At 38.5% G+C, this 15,536-nt stretch overlaps 1 protein-coding gene and 1 non-coding gene across 2 annotated transcripts in view; both read right to left on the reverse strand.

The window, feature by feature from the left end:
• The window catches only part of LOC124167907 (dynein regulatory complex subunit 7), a 306,013-nt gene that overhangs the window by 54,091 nt on the left and 236,386 nt on the right, over positions 1-15,536 (reverse strand). The gene's annotated exons all lie outside the window — the stretch shown is intronic.
• Positions 4,688-4,760, reverse strand: Trnak-cuu. Its single transcript has one exon. It is a non-coding gene; the product is annotated as a tRNA-Lys (tRNA).

Consider the following 15,536-nt stretch of genomic DNA (forward strand, 5'->3'; position numbering starts at 1 on the left):
AGGTCAAGCCCTAATCCCTGTGGCATCAAAAAATATAAAAAAATCCCCAGTGAAAATTTGGTAAATCACGATTTCACTTGGGAGTCTTCTGGAAATTTAATTGAAAGCTATAGGTTTTGGTGAAAAACAATGTTATCGTGTAGAATTGGAATTCTCAAAATGCAGAATCCCTTCAAAGAAATTCTTCAAAGCTTTCTCTCCCTCAATTTCAGCGATTCAACGTAAAGGTTGGTTTCGATAGGTGAGGTTAGAGCTCACCGCTTATATATATAAACTTACTCTATGACCGTAAGTAATTCTGTTTTCATTATAACCATGTTCAAATGCACCATTATTTCATGATGACCCTGCATATTGATTGTATTAATCATATTCTCTGTGCGCTTGCACTGCAGCCTATACTCGTTGGATGTCGTCTATGACTGCAGAACATTTTTTCACATCAAATACCAGGAAAATATTAGTTTTGAATCCCGAAGCCGCGGGTCTATTTCCGAATTCCCACAGCACGTCTCGTTAATCACAGTAGCAATCAGGGTCCATGACCTTTGGAAGGACATAACAGGTGGAGTCACCATAAACCAGGAGTTTACGACCGAGGTTATGGTTGTAGGGAAAATATAGTATTTGGGATTTCAGGTTGATATTGGCGTGCGACAATATTGGTACACATGGTGAACTGAAGGGATGTATAATGATAGTAATAAATGTATTGTCCTAGGATAATGTCCTTCGAAAAATATGAAGTATACATTTACTTTATTGGACTCCATAATATGACAATAGAGGGTAATAAAAATAAAAAAAATTCTTACAGAATAATTAAAACAAAAGAGTAGGCACAGTATAAAATCAAAGTCATTAAACGGAACAAAACTTGTCAATTAAGGTAAAGTTCATTTTAAGTCTCGCACACACAACAGTACTGCTGCTCTATTGTGGAATGCGCATAATATAAACATCATCAATTGGACTCGGCTTTATGTTACACTTCAACACTGCGAGAATTATCACGAAAATGATGATTTAGAGAGGCAATTTCAGTAAAATATATAGTGTTATGCCTGATTTATTATTATCGGCATCCCATTATTATCCAAGACGCCTTGTTTAGCATGCGAGGACTTAAACCCGCAGCCCCCGCGGCCAGTTTGTAATATTTGTGTCGCTTTGCTTAAAACTCTACGATCGGAGTTACCGCGGCAGTGACCTCCCATTGGCGTCCCCCGACGCGAATCGACAGCACCCCTAGTTCGACGCCATAATTGGAACAGAGCGTGGTTGCAATCGACTGACAAAGACTGCCTTCCCCCTTCTTTCGATCCCATCCCCGCTTTGCACGGCTGGTGCCCCGACGCACACCATGCCACACACGCGGGGGACTTTTTATTCAGCGAGGCGTCCGTTGGTGCTGCGATGGGTGCGCGTGGCAACGACGGGTGAGCGCGAGATGGACACGGGGAGAGGCACCAATCTCAGCGTGAATATTTACAAGAGCACAACTACGGAGGACAACACTGACATATTATAGAGAGTAGTTTCGAGGTTAACATGGAAATATTCTAACGTACCGTACATTGAAACCTACTGACAATTTTCCACAATATGTACTTGAATTTTCTTTACGTGACGAGTTGAAGACGACGAGATGAGTTGACCCGACGAAAATGAAACATTTAATGAAAATTTTTACACTTTCCCTGCGAGCAGAATATTTACACTTTTCTCTGGATTTTACGCGGGTTAGATTTTCTAAGAGCGCCGACGTTCCGACCCGTTACCCATTCTCGCGGCTACTGACATCGCCTTGCGTCATACTAACGTCGGCGCTCTTAGTAAACCTAATCCGCGCGGAATCCCGAGAAAAGTTTAAATATATACTAAAAACTGTATTTTGGTTTGGCATTTCTCGCCTCGTTCAAATCTGGAGGACAGCACTGAAACCCCTAACTTCAATATTATAGCGAGTAATTTCAATCTCAATCTGGAAATATTCTAACATATCGTAAAATAAAACCTACTGACAATTTTCCTCAATTACATTAGTTTTCTTTACACGACGACCTGACAATAATATAACATTATCTGGAACTGCCATTTGTGTATGGTATTTCTTCCGCTCTGTTTTTACTAAAAAAAACAGAGGCGAGAAATACAAATATTGCGAAACGGCCAGCAGTCGCTCAAATTTTTACAATAACAAAATCAAATTTAGTAACACAATTACGCTAAAAAAGTCCACCGTAAGGCCATAGCCCGCGACCTTACTTTTGGGTCTCATTCTCCACCGATGGATTTTCTACTGACAGATTTGGCGAGCAGGAAATTTTTTCGTACTATTTACCGTCTGCAAGGGACTTCCGCTAATTCTTGCAATAAATTTAATTAACTATACGAGAGGGAAGAAAACAATGATTACGGAATAACGCGTTGACAGCGATGGCTAACTTTAGAAATACTTAGCTTAAGCTTATTTCCTCTTTAAGTACTTGAAAAGGTAACTTGCACAAAAGGTTGTGAGTCAATTTATCTTCATGATAGCAACTTACAAGATGCATACATTTTAGTACTGCTTGAGGCCCTTCGAAACGAGGAAATAATAAAATATAAATTATAACTGCTGTTTATATTATGATTTTTCTACGTTTTAGGATGTCCCCAAGGATATTAGAAAAAATGCAAAGGTAGCTAAATTTTTCTTCTTAAACAAGTTTTTAATCTATTACTTGTTTATAATTACTTTTCTTTGACCCCGGCGAAACAAAACATTTGAAGACTTCTTAGTTGCGATTTGTCGGAATATATATTTTTCTCCGCGGCAGGAGCAATAAAATCGTGAAGCAACATCTGCTGCTGTCTGCCGGCCTGTTGGTGCGTGACATGTCGGCGCATTCACTTTCCGGATTGCTTCCCTGATACATTTTCTTTCGGCGGGTGGTGAGGGCAGAGGAGGAAGGAGAGTGGGGGGTACGGCAGATGGGCGGTGGGTGAGCGCGGAGAACCAGAAATTCCAGTATCGCCTCGAGAGGCGACGCAATTTCCGTGCAAATTCACTACCCGTCCGAATTAAAAGTCCCGAAAAATTGCGCAGGGCCACTGACTCCTGCCCCACCGCCCCCTGCCCGGCAGGTCACGACATGTGACACGACGTACATGCACTGATTATATTTTCAGGGCCTCATTTTAGTTCTTTCGTTGTTAATGATGAATCAAACTCTATTAATACTCCACACTTATTTTATGCAAAATCAACATGGATTTGACGAATGACGAATATTTATTTCCAAGAAATGACAGTGAAAAATTAAATGGATCAACAGATTAAGTAATGAGTAGAGAACTTGAGTTACCTCGTGCACATTCTTCTCATTCCCGGGAATATTTATCACTTCTTTTTGGTCTGAATTTCATGTTTTCTGGTTAATTAGATATTAACAAACAACATTAGAAATTTATGCTTTCGTATGATTCAGCCATCTGTCAGGAGGCACTGAACTAGTCGCAATAACGAAATTTCACTCATAATTCGCAAAACGGTAAAAAATTGAAATGTTGATGTATTGCAAACAATATGCCTGGACCGAGAAGGATATCTAAAGAAGATTAAGAAACAACTTAATCAGCCCTATCGAGAGTATTTATAATTTTTTAATTGTCTCATCATCATCATTAGTCAACAATCCTAAGATTGGTTTAGGCAACTCTCCTATCCGCTGATCTTTTCATAGATACATATTTCTTCTCTTTTACATCCTTTATAACTTGTCCTATATAACTCATTCGGGGCCGTCCCTTGCCCTTTTTCCCTTCCACTTGTCCTTCAACGATTGTCTTCATCAGACCATCGTGCCTCAAAATGTGGCCAACTAAGTTGTCCCTTCTTCTGATTATGTTTTTAGGAGGCTTCTCTTTTCTCCCACTCTTCTTAGCACTTCCTCGATACTCACACGGTCAATCCATTTTATCTTCATCATTCTTCGGTAGCACCACATTTTGAATGCTTCCACTTACTTCTATGCTGGTATTTTCAGCTGTAAGAAGATTTCTTCTTTTTGTAGAAAGCCCTCTTCGCCTGCGCTATTCTACTGTGTATTTCTTTCTTTTAATTGTCTGTATATGTTAATTCTACAGATTAAGTTCTTTTATTCGATGAAAAGAAAAAACTTGAATGTTTTTGAATGATTAAATTAATAAATAAGTAATTTAAATAATGGCCCGAATAAGGCAATCGTCGAGGAACAAGTAGATGGCAAGAAAAGACAGGGAAGACACCGAATAAAATACATGGGAAAAGGAAAGAAGGAAGTTAGGCCGAATAATTATGCAGGCGTTCAAAGATTTTGTGATAAGCAAATTGAATGGAGAGCTTCGTCAAACAAATCTTGGGATTGTTGACCAGAAATTATGATGATAATGACCGCCTTTGAGCTAAATTAAAGGACACTCAGCGGTGCGTATAACTATCATTCGCTATAATGGGGGGGCATTGTGTAATACATTTTGTTAACGAGGAGCGAACACGCTGATAAAATTCATCAGAATGCATTTATCTACCGCATTGACCGTCTTACAAGAGTTAAACTAACGACCGTGTAATTGGATGCCAGAAGTTGGGCGACATGTTATGCTATTTTTATGATTTAATAATAAAACTAACTAAAAACATCATTAAAGCTGGAAAAAAGTTCGCCCAACGTGGGGCTCGAACCCACGACCCTGAGATTAAGAGTCTCATGCTCTACCGACTGAGCTAGCCGGGCTTATATCATGAAAGGCTGGATACACTTGAAAGTTGATACTCAGCGGTGAAAGTCATGCGCACGCGAAAGTCAGCGGCGAGCACTCAGGTGATCGCCGAAAAGTGGGACCATTTTCCGAGCAGGCGATCAAATCTCAAAAGTACATAATATGTACCTAAAAGTCCAGGAAATGAAGCTCATAAAAGTACAAAGCCTTGCAGTTTTTTCAAACTTGATTGGTTTGCATAAAAATTTGGGATTAGACCAATCCTACCCACTACTTCAAAATCTATATTATGCCAATGGGCGCTTTTTATTTTTTCGTGGTGAAAACTACCCCTAAGTGCCAAAAGTTAAAAAAATACATTTGAAAGTTTTATATGGGTAAAATTTACTATGGGTTAGATGAATAATGATTGTTTTATGCTTTGGAACATAATTTCAGAATATTTCAACTCCCAAAAAATCAACCTTTATTGGGGGTTAATGGAAAAAAATTATTTACCCAAAAATTTCTTGATTAGGTAATTCAATGTTAATATACGATTTATTATATAAAATACAGGGAGAATAGTCATTATTACAACTATTAGATTTTATTAGATTCCCATATAGTGTCATTAATAGAGAGGCTTCTGTTACGAAAAAATTGCAAGGAACATTTTCTGCTCATAATTCGTTTTCCCAGCCATTTCTATGGTCAAAATTTAATAAAAAATTTCCACCCCCGAGATGGGGTGGAAACAGTGGCGGATACAGATGGGGGGCGCAGGGGGCGCGCGCCCCCCCCTTGCGGGTCCGCATGTATTGCCGAACATTGCAAAACCACAATTGTAACTTTTTTATATCATAAGATGGCATTGTATTTTACATGTTTATAATCACTTTAAATAAAATTTTCATATACTCGGCCAGTGACTTGATAATCTTTTATTACGATAAAATTAAAGACAATTCAAGATATGTTGCGCCCCCCCCCTTGAGTTTTTTCTGTATCCGCCACTGGGTGGAAACCACCTCCTAGGTAAAACCGCCTGTCGGTATATATAATATATATTTTGATCCTTGGTCTATTCCCTACCTACTGTCACAATTTCAAGTAAATCCATCCAGTTTGAAAAAATGGCAAGCCAAAGTGCTTCATTTCCTGGACTATAAACTCCATGTACATAGTTAAATTGGAGAGAAGAGGAACTAATGAAATGAACATTATTGAGTCGAGTTTTACGCATCAAGCGAGTATTTCTATCAAGAATATGAATGAAGAACATGAATAGTTTGAACCCGAAATCAATTTACTTGAAATTTTATAATGAAGAACCGAGAAAATGTGACTAATCAATGCTTTTCGCCGTGGCTACTGTTTTTGCATGTTAAGTTGGCACTTCACCACTGACAGAGTTTGCAAGTACCTCAAGCTTAAGCAACCAAATGTGTTTTTGGGAAACAATTATGGTATATGATGACCCCACCATGATTTTCACGAAGTCTGTATCTTTGTCAAAATCGATTTTTAATATTTGCTTAGTTAAGAACTCTCAATCATATGTAGAGCCTTTGACATGGTTTTTGCTTGGCCTTCGTCTTTGTGCATTGAATACCAATGAATAGGAGCACCTAAAATAAATAGACTGGCAAATACATCAAATTACCCAAATACCTCAATGATTATATGATTCTGGAAGCTAATCATGTGGTTTTCGTCTGTTTATTTATTATAAGAATTTAATAATAGTCAGCAAGCAATGCCATGGGTTACGAAGTTACCGTTTGTACACTCCTTTAGGTAAGAGTAAGTGACTACTTCTGGTATACCTCTACCATTTACTAAACATTACCTCCGCCCAATATTTTTCAATTTCCAGGTTAAAATTTTCACAATAGAGAGGGGGCTTCGAGATGCTAGCATGGCTTAGAATAGAGGTCAAGTAGACTGAGAGGAAGAGAAACGACGAAGTGGTGGGTGAGGAGAGGATATCTACTATGAACAGAAGATGAGGTACGGAAGAGACAGAGGCATTGGATTGAGCGAATACTGAGCGGTGAGGAGACGTTAAAAACAGTTTTAGAAGGAAGAATATTATAAGAATAAATAAGGAAGAATAGTATAGGTAGGCAGGGGAAGGAAAGAATACAGATAATGAAAGGGAGTGCATATAATAGATTTTATTTCCGTTGAAGAGGGAATTTCAAGTAGGGAGGAGAGACTGACGGGTCTGCAAAATGCTCCAAGTAAACCTACCTCAACCAGTAAAATACTTGAATAATAATTTTCTCTCTCCCCTCCTACATTATAGCGCACAATACAGCGTTAGCGTCCTTAACATCGCATGGGATTGGATATATCTGCAAGAGCAGTTATCGCTAAGAGCAGCGGTTCCCAACCCTTTTTTTCCTCCCGTACTCCTCTATATGTAAATAACTAATATTATTATTATAGTATTCTACCGATTAAGGTAGGTTTCCATGGAATACTAAAGAGGTGATCTGGGAGCCTCCCTTTCCTTCCAGCACTGCCTTCTTTAATTCACTGTAAGGCCTACTCTCTTTCAATCTATCTAAAAATCCTATTCTTTTCCTTCCCCTCCCTCGTTTCCCCAACATTCTACCCTCCAACACCATTTTCAACATCCCTTCACCGCTAAGCGCTAACTCCATCCAAACCTTCTGTCTCCTGCGTATCTCATCTAAAAGCTGCCTCTCCTCGCCAACCATATCCAGCACTTCGTCGTTCCTTTTCCTCTCCGTCCATTTCACCCTCTCCATTCTTCTCCATACCCACATCTCGAACGCCTCCAATCTTCTCTCGTCATCTTTCCTCAGAGTCCACGTTTCCGCACCGTAGAGAGCTACACTCCAAATCAAACTCTTCACTAACCTTTTCTTTAAACTCTTACACAACGATCCTCTCAGAAGCTCCTTCCTGCTCATGAACGCCTCCTTCGCTAATGCTATTCTCTTCCTGATGTCCTTACTACTGTATCCGTTTTCCTCTAACGTACTGCCTAAATAGTTGAATTGCTCAACCTGCTCAAGTTTTTCACCACCCACCTTTATCTTGAGTCTCACATTCCTCGCTCGTGATGCTTTACAAAACCGCATTACCTTAGTTTTCTTGTGATTAATCCTCATCCCAAACTCCTCGCAACGTTCGTATAACGCATCCACTAGGGCCTGAAGCCCCCTTGCTGACTGACTGATCAACGCCTGGTCATCCGCGAATCTCACTGATTTGAACATCATTCCTCCCACTTTTATTCCAGCTTCTAACTCATCCCACGCTTCCCTTACCATCTCTTCAGCATACACGTTAAAGAGCAGTGGCGATAGAGGACAGCCTTGCCTCACACCTCGGCCAATGCTTGCCCACCCAGATTCTCCGTCCGCTATCCTCACTTGCGCAGTCTGGGCCATGTACAGATTACGAATCAGTCGTCTATCCCTCCAGTCTACACCTATTCTCTTGAGAATATCCATTAACTTTACCCAGTTCACCTTATCAAACGCTTTTTCAAAATCCACGAAACACACATATACGTCCTGCTCATATTCTAGGTTCCTCTCCACGAGGGACCTCATTATTGCTATTGCATCACGAGTTGACTTCCCTTTTCTGAAACCAACTGATCTTGGCCCAAATACTCGTTTGCCCTCGCCTCCATTCGTCTGTTCAATATCCTCAGCACCACTTTCGCCGCGTGCGATATTAAGCTGATAGTCCTATAATCTCCGCATTCCACAGCTTTCTTCTTTTTCGGAAGCGGAATTAAAACCGTCTTCACGAAATCCTCCGGCCAACATCCCTCCTCATAGATCTTGCGCACTAGTTCGAAAAACCTTTTCTTACCTTCCTTCCCTAGATTCTTCAGAAGCTCACACGGGATGTTGTCCACGCCTACTGCTTTCCTAGCCTTCATATCACGGAGTGCTCTCTCTATTTCTGAATCTAATATCTCCGGCCCAAGATTATCCTCCTCCACTGCACTTTCCTCCTCTAGAGTCAATCTCTCTGGTCTGTTCGATCCGTCATACAGGTCCTCCACGTATTCCTTCCACCTACCCTGTACCTCTTCTCGCTCGGTTAGCATCCTCCCATCTTTAGCCTTAATTTTAGACATGGCTTGTCCTCTTTAACTAATATTGTACCCCCAAAAATTTGACGTGGGCATTTTATCACATAATTTCGCTACGAGTAGATGGAACTTTTAGTTGTAATTAATTGTAAAATAGAAACTCTATTTTAAATACCGCATATAATATGCAAAAATATTTCCTGGTTAAAAGATACATAGTTCCTGGTGTCCGCCATTACCGATTATTTTGGCGTACCACCAGTTGGGGACCGATGCGCTGGCTTTGAGGATGACAACAAGCCGAATATGTACATCTATCAAACCTTCTCCTGAGTGAAACTCTTTCATCCCTTAATTCAACCTCTCCAGTAATCACACTTCATGGGAATCTAACAAAATCTAATAGTTGTAATAATGACTACTCTCCCGGTATTTTATTTAATAAATCGTATATTAACATTGCATTGATCAAGTAATTGAAGCGAAATTAGCAGCATCTTTTGCAAATCTCTCATCTAAATTTGAGCTTTACTAACAAAATCCGCTGTGCATATTCACAAATACTGCCATGAACAATGAATGCCATGAAGTAATATATAAATTACCACTGATCATTTTCCCTTTTAAAAATTTCCGAACAAAAATCTCTAATAAAAATGTAATAGATTAAAAGATTTACCACAGTAGAGGGCAATAAACCATTTAAACTTTCAGACTAAGGGTTCGAGTGGATAAACCGAATTAAGATGCTTTCTTATGACTTCGATGCTGAAATATGGCCAATTCTGAGGACATTGGTATGACGCAACATTTTTTCAATATTTTCAGAAAAAAGGCTGCGGTAAATCATATTTTCCACCATATATAATGAATTTTAATTCTCTTCTTTTAATACTAAGAACAAATACGCCAAGAAAATTAAGTTTCTACGAGTTTCAATAAATCTATGCATAAAACAGATTAATTTGTTGGTATCATTTTCATCAAAATAAATTTCTTTTTAACTTAATAATAACCTGATTCCTTATATCTAAAATCTAATTCTTTTACATAGAATGTTGTTCATGAATAAGAATACGTATCCAGGTAGAATTTCAGTCACAAAATTTGTAATTCCTACGACACCTATTCTGGTGTCTTGTGGGGTAGTATGTAGCTGAAGATCAATGGGGTAGTTAACATCAACGTAAAATCTGAATTCATAAAAATATTTCCGTAAATGGAAGGGAAAGATCAGTTACAGCGAAAGAAAAAAACTCCCTAATTCAGCCATTACTTCTTGAGTGCAGATGAATAGACGCCACAGTTGCTGCCCACTTTAATAAGTTGGTGACGTCATTAGAGCTATGTTTCAATTACTTGTTCAGGGAGAACCGCTCATAGGGAAGAAATAACTCACAGTAGGTCAACAACAACGAATAACTAGAGAAAATTTTGTGGGGTGAAGGAGAAGCAGAGAAGCGTTGACCCGCAAGGTAAAATTTAGTGACATCATCAACTTACCTGCGAAAGGGCTAAGTCCATCGTTTAACCACCGCGAATGGTTCAAAAGCGGAAAAATACGGTTCTATTTATTTTATAAACCCTATCACTTATTTCCAATCAATGAAAACTGGTGAACAAGCCCATCGGCGGGTAATTTTTATTTTTAAGTCTCGATGTATATGTAGCATTGGAGAGGTGTGATTTTGGAGGAAGAGGATACAGTAAGGTCAATCGTGATAGCAATGCAAATTTTTGTTCTCCGACAGAAACAGCGTAAATTGCGGAATCGTACCGCATCCGGCGAATCAGGGTATCGATTTGGAAACCGCATAATTTGGAAGCTGTATTCAGGGAACCCCTTGGAACGTTTCATATTTAATTATTGAGGTTGATGTTATTAGGGTGTTGTTGATGGGAGGAGAGGGGGGATAGTTGAGGAGAGAGAAAAAAAGGAAAAGCTACTCGAAGTATTGAGGCAAAAAGAAACTATATCTTTACGAAAATAAAGAGTATTTGGAACAAAACAAACTCCTGACGTTACACCCTTTACGAGGAAGTTACACACAGTATCTGAGGAAATTTATTCATTTTGAGTAATATTCATTTCGTATTTAATCACAGTCGAACGTGCCTTCTGCGGGATGAAATACACATTCTGTGTAACCTTGAAAATTTGAGAGAGGTAAAAAGTAGAGCTGCTATTCGTCGTCTTTCAAATCAAAGCAAATGCTATTTAACGTCCAAGCTAACGTGCTAATAGATGAGACTTTTACTATCAGTAGAGTTGACGGCATCGGATTTCTGGCACCCACCGAGCAATGGCCGCGAGTTTTCGTTCCCTCGCCTATGTAAGTTAATTCGAATATTGAAAGGAATATTTTCCTAAGTGACATTCAACATTTGGTGCTAAAGACGAACTGTGAAGATTAAATGGATCGATCTAATAGGTGATCAGTTAGATTATGAAAAAGGGTAAGGATCTCTCATGAAACACTAAAGAAGAAGATAAGAAAACTTAATCGGCAACGCTATGAGGTATGATGCACCATTGGTGGTTTAATGAAGACGATCATCGAGGGACAACTTACAGGTAAGAAAGACATAGATAGGCTTTGAATTAGTTACATAGAACGAGTCGTCAAGGATGTAGCAGAGAAGGGAAACATTTTATTTGCAAGAGCTAGCTGGTATAAGAGTTAAGCAGGGAACTATGTCAAACCTGCCGCGAGCGTTAAACTAATTTTACACGAATTTGGTTGGGAGCCGCGTGAGACTAAGAGGCTATGCGCTAGACGTATACCTACTGCCAGAGCAATGTTGAAAATATACCTTTCCGTAATTTAAGGAGAGCATCACCTCGGAATCGAAATACGGCGTTATCATAGAAGAATGGAAAATGGAGATTTTGAACATGGAAACAGAATTACTTACAATTTATATTTTTTTTTAGAATTTGACGCCTCGAACAGTTGTTTTTACATAATTAGTTAATTTCAATATATGCGTCTTAGCCGCTCGAAAAATATCCAAACGATACTCAATTTCTGTCCAAACATTAGTTTACATTTCTTCGTTAATGCTTACCATTGCTTCATTAATTCTGTTCATTAAGTGGTATAGGTCGCGAATTTTTTGTGTATAAAATACTTTTGATGAAACTCCGCAAGTAAGTAGTATCTTGCAATTTCCCTTCTGTCCTCCTATTAATTACTGATCCCGCGCCATTCTTTTATGATAACTCAGTATACTTCCCGGTCCGACAGAAATGGTAAAATTATAGAGATATAGTATTGGCTAACAGATAGGAATAGGAATTCGTACTTCCATGGCACAATGGAGGACTTTGATAAATGTTAGGCTATAGTCATAACACCCTACCAACACACACTTTCATTTTTCAGTGCTCACATATGCAAGCAACTTTCAATTGCTCTAACACCACCTGCCACGCGCCTATTGAGGCGGCTTAATAAAATCAATCTCAAGGTTGTTGACCTATGATGATGATGACTTTCTCGAGGTTCCCACGGTATCATGCACCAGATGTGTCATTTGCGTCGTCAATGCAATCCAGAATGCATCTGAATACGCTTCGAATTCCGTTGAGGGGCGTCATTGAAAACCAGTACCAATAACACACAATGTAGATTCGCCACCTGAGTATCGAGGTTCGAACTCATAGTGATCGCTTTGACAGCTGAGTCCGAGATCACCCGACGGAACAGGTCCACGAGCATGGATTGTGAAACGGTTAAAATTATTTTGAATTCTCGTGACGTGAGAAGTCACCCTGGGGAATATCTATGGATATCCATCTATAACCACAGAGTATTGGAAGAAATAAAAAGAAGACAACCAATGATGTCTTCTGAAAATGTCGTAATATTCCTCAATTGGGTGATTCGACCGTGAAGCGATTAAAATTTCACATAATTTCTTTCATATCTGAAGGTAACATCGAAATACATCGCGCTAAGAACATGAATATAAAAAAAATGTTCCCCAATACCGCGATATTACAGCGTTGTAAGAACCAGCGTCCTAGGAAGCATAGTAATACAAATGTTATATTATATTATATAAGGTATAATGTGTTATATATGTGTGTTATTATTATATGTCATGAGGTACAATGTTATTTTTAAATATTTTCGCAAATTTGAATTAGTCCTTCCACGGATACTTACAGCGTAAAAGTGAAGCATCATATCACATTTATTGGAGCAATGTATCGATATCGATTCCGAATAATTGCGAATCAACGTTCCAGGAAGCCACTGTCGGGGATTTATCTCTGCATATCTATGGAACTTTAAAATGTATTCATTTAGCAATATTCAATTCATATATAGCCACAGGTAAATACTCTCTCAGCGACTTGAGCGACAATTTTACGTTTATCCATACCATTTTTTTCTGTCTCCCGTTTATCGAAAAAGAGAAATTCACAGCCCCGATCACAAGTCCGTGGTGAATTCTCCTCGCCAATGCAAACCAGCCTCCAAGCTGAAGCGCCGAATGAATGACAGAATCATTTCCCAGGGAAATATAAATATTTTATCTCCCGGGACTTTCCATTACATCATTTGGTGTTTTATCTCACTTTTACTCTTTTTAGCGATGACTACTTACTACTGATAGAGAGGAGGAACTCGGTGAAAATTATGATACTGGAGAAAGTAAATCAATAACCTCTCACAATTTTCAAGCACATAACTGACGAACACCCAACTATTGCGCCGTGGTGAGTTTAATGTTAGCAATGCCTTGAATCGATAACTTTCAAGGATATTAGGTGTCAATCATCGTCACATTCTGGGAATACCGAGGAAATTGAGAATAATACAGCCACCTCCGTAGGGGTTCTTTTGTTAAGTCCCAAATATTCTCCGGAACTAATTCTCTGGACTGTTAAGCTCTCAAAAATGCAATTTATACAGATATTAACGTGACATGCTACGAAAACAGGTCATGGAAATGCATAAATGTGAGTTTTTCCAGATACAGGGGTTTGTGATTATGGCCGAAGATATTAACGTGACATGCTACGAAAACAGGTCTCTGCCTAGACTGAAATGAAGATGAAATGGTTTTTAATGATCAATTTTTCATATCACTGTTTATAATAATAATAAATTCGTTTATTTCGTGGACCTTGTGGCCCATGAGAAAATTATTGTACAACTTTTACAAGTTCAGCATGACATTACAATCATAAAGAAAAGAAAAAATGAAAAGAAATACAGAAGATTCACTCGTTGCAGACAGCCGTTAACTTACAGACAATTCGGCAAAACAATATTAACGAAAGGAAAAATATCATACTGCGATATAACTGACTAATTATTACAAGAAATTAAGGCGACAATTTACTATGACAATAGTGTCACACAAACAGTATTAAAAAAATAAATGACAGATTGGTATAACACTCTAATTTAACACAATTTTAAACTCACTTTTCTGCAACAATATGTTTGAGCCAAGAATATGTTTGAGAAGATTATTGTACAACTTATACAAGTTCAGCGTGACATTGCGACACGTGATATATCCATGCTGCCGACCATACGCAAATTACAATCATGAGTACCATAATTTATGTAATGTGAGTGGTCCACGGCTAAACTCACTCAAACTTCTCCATTAGAGTTTGTCTATCGGTAGTTTTAGGCTAATAGAGAAACTGGTAAAATTATATGTGTGCTCTATTTTTCTACCACCCTATTACTTCCATCGACTCTAAATATGGCTAGCTATACTTTAATCCGTGCAGAGAGCCTATCTCCTCCCTCATTTCACAAATTTCAGTGAAATTCTTTCCCTATTAAAGATGCCATCGTGAGTAGATAACAACAACCACGTTATAGTAAATACATTTAATGTTCAAGATGTGACCTGAAGAGTGCGAAATTTCATCTCTCTTTGACTTTTTCATCTAAAAACCTTCCCAAAACGTGCTTGATGAATCTGATCTTTTTCAGGGCTCTGTGGCATACATTTCTCATACTAGCTCCCCACGTTAAGTTTGGAGTTATCCCAGGTATTTTGCTTCAGACATTTTACTCCATGTTATTTTATTTCAGATATTAACTCCCAGATATTTTACTTCATCTGTCGCCATTATGTTAAGTCCATACGCAAGAGATATACTGTCGTACATTCCCACCAACGATTTAGGTCATCTGGGCAAAACAAACGACCAATGAGAATCGCTGGTTCATGAGCCCCTTTGGTTGAGGCAGAGTAGGGTGTGTAGTTCCAAAGAGATTATTTTCTTTTAAGAAATATCTTCGTTTTCCATATTTTTCACGATACCCTGTGTTTTAATGAAACAATAACACGTTATAATGCCCTTAATTTAAGCAGTATAATGAAAAATAAATTCGTCTCTGCACCGCATGGAAAACAAATTACGCACGACATAAGATTGGGAAAGAAGCTCGTGAGAATATGTATGTTCAGCCGCAAGTAAATAATGCGAAGAAAGAACTCTGTTATGCTGCCGATATTCTGAATTATACTCTAAAAATTATATTCTCAGTGAAGTTTACATCTTACGAAGCGTTTCTCAAATTCATCGTTCTTCGCTGTAACCGTCACCCGGATTGGAAAGTTAACATTGTCGTACATCGTTTTACCGAATTTACGTGTAAATGTAACTACAGTAATCAATTTTCTCTCTTTAAATATATAATTTAAAGCATCATATTGATTACCGTCGTCAATTAAAGCTCAA

Source organism: Ischnura elegans, chromosome 11 (assembly GCF_921293095.1).
Source record: "Ischnura elegans chromosome 11, ioIscEleg1.1, whole genome shotgun sequence".
Classification (NCBI taxonomy): domain Eukaryota; kingdom Metazoa; phylum Arthropoda; class Insecta; order Odonata; family Coenagrionidae; genus Ischnura; species Ischnura elegans.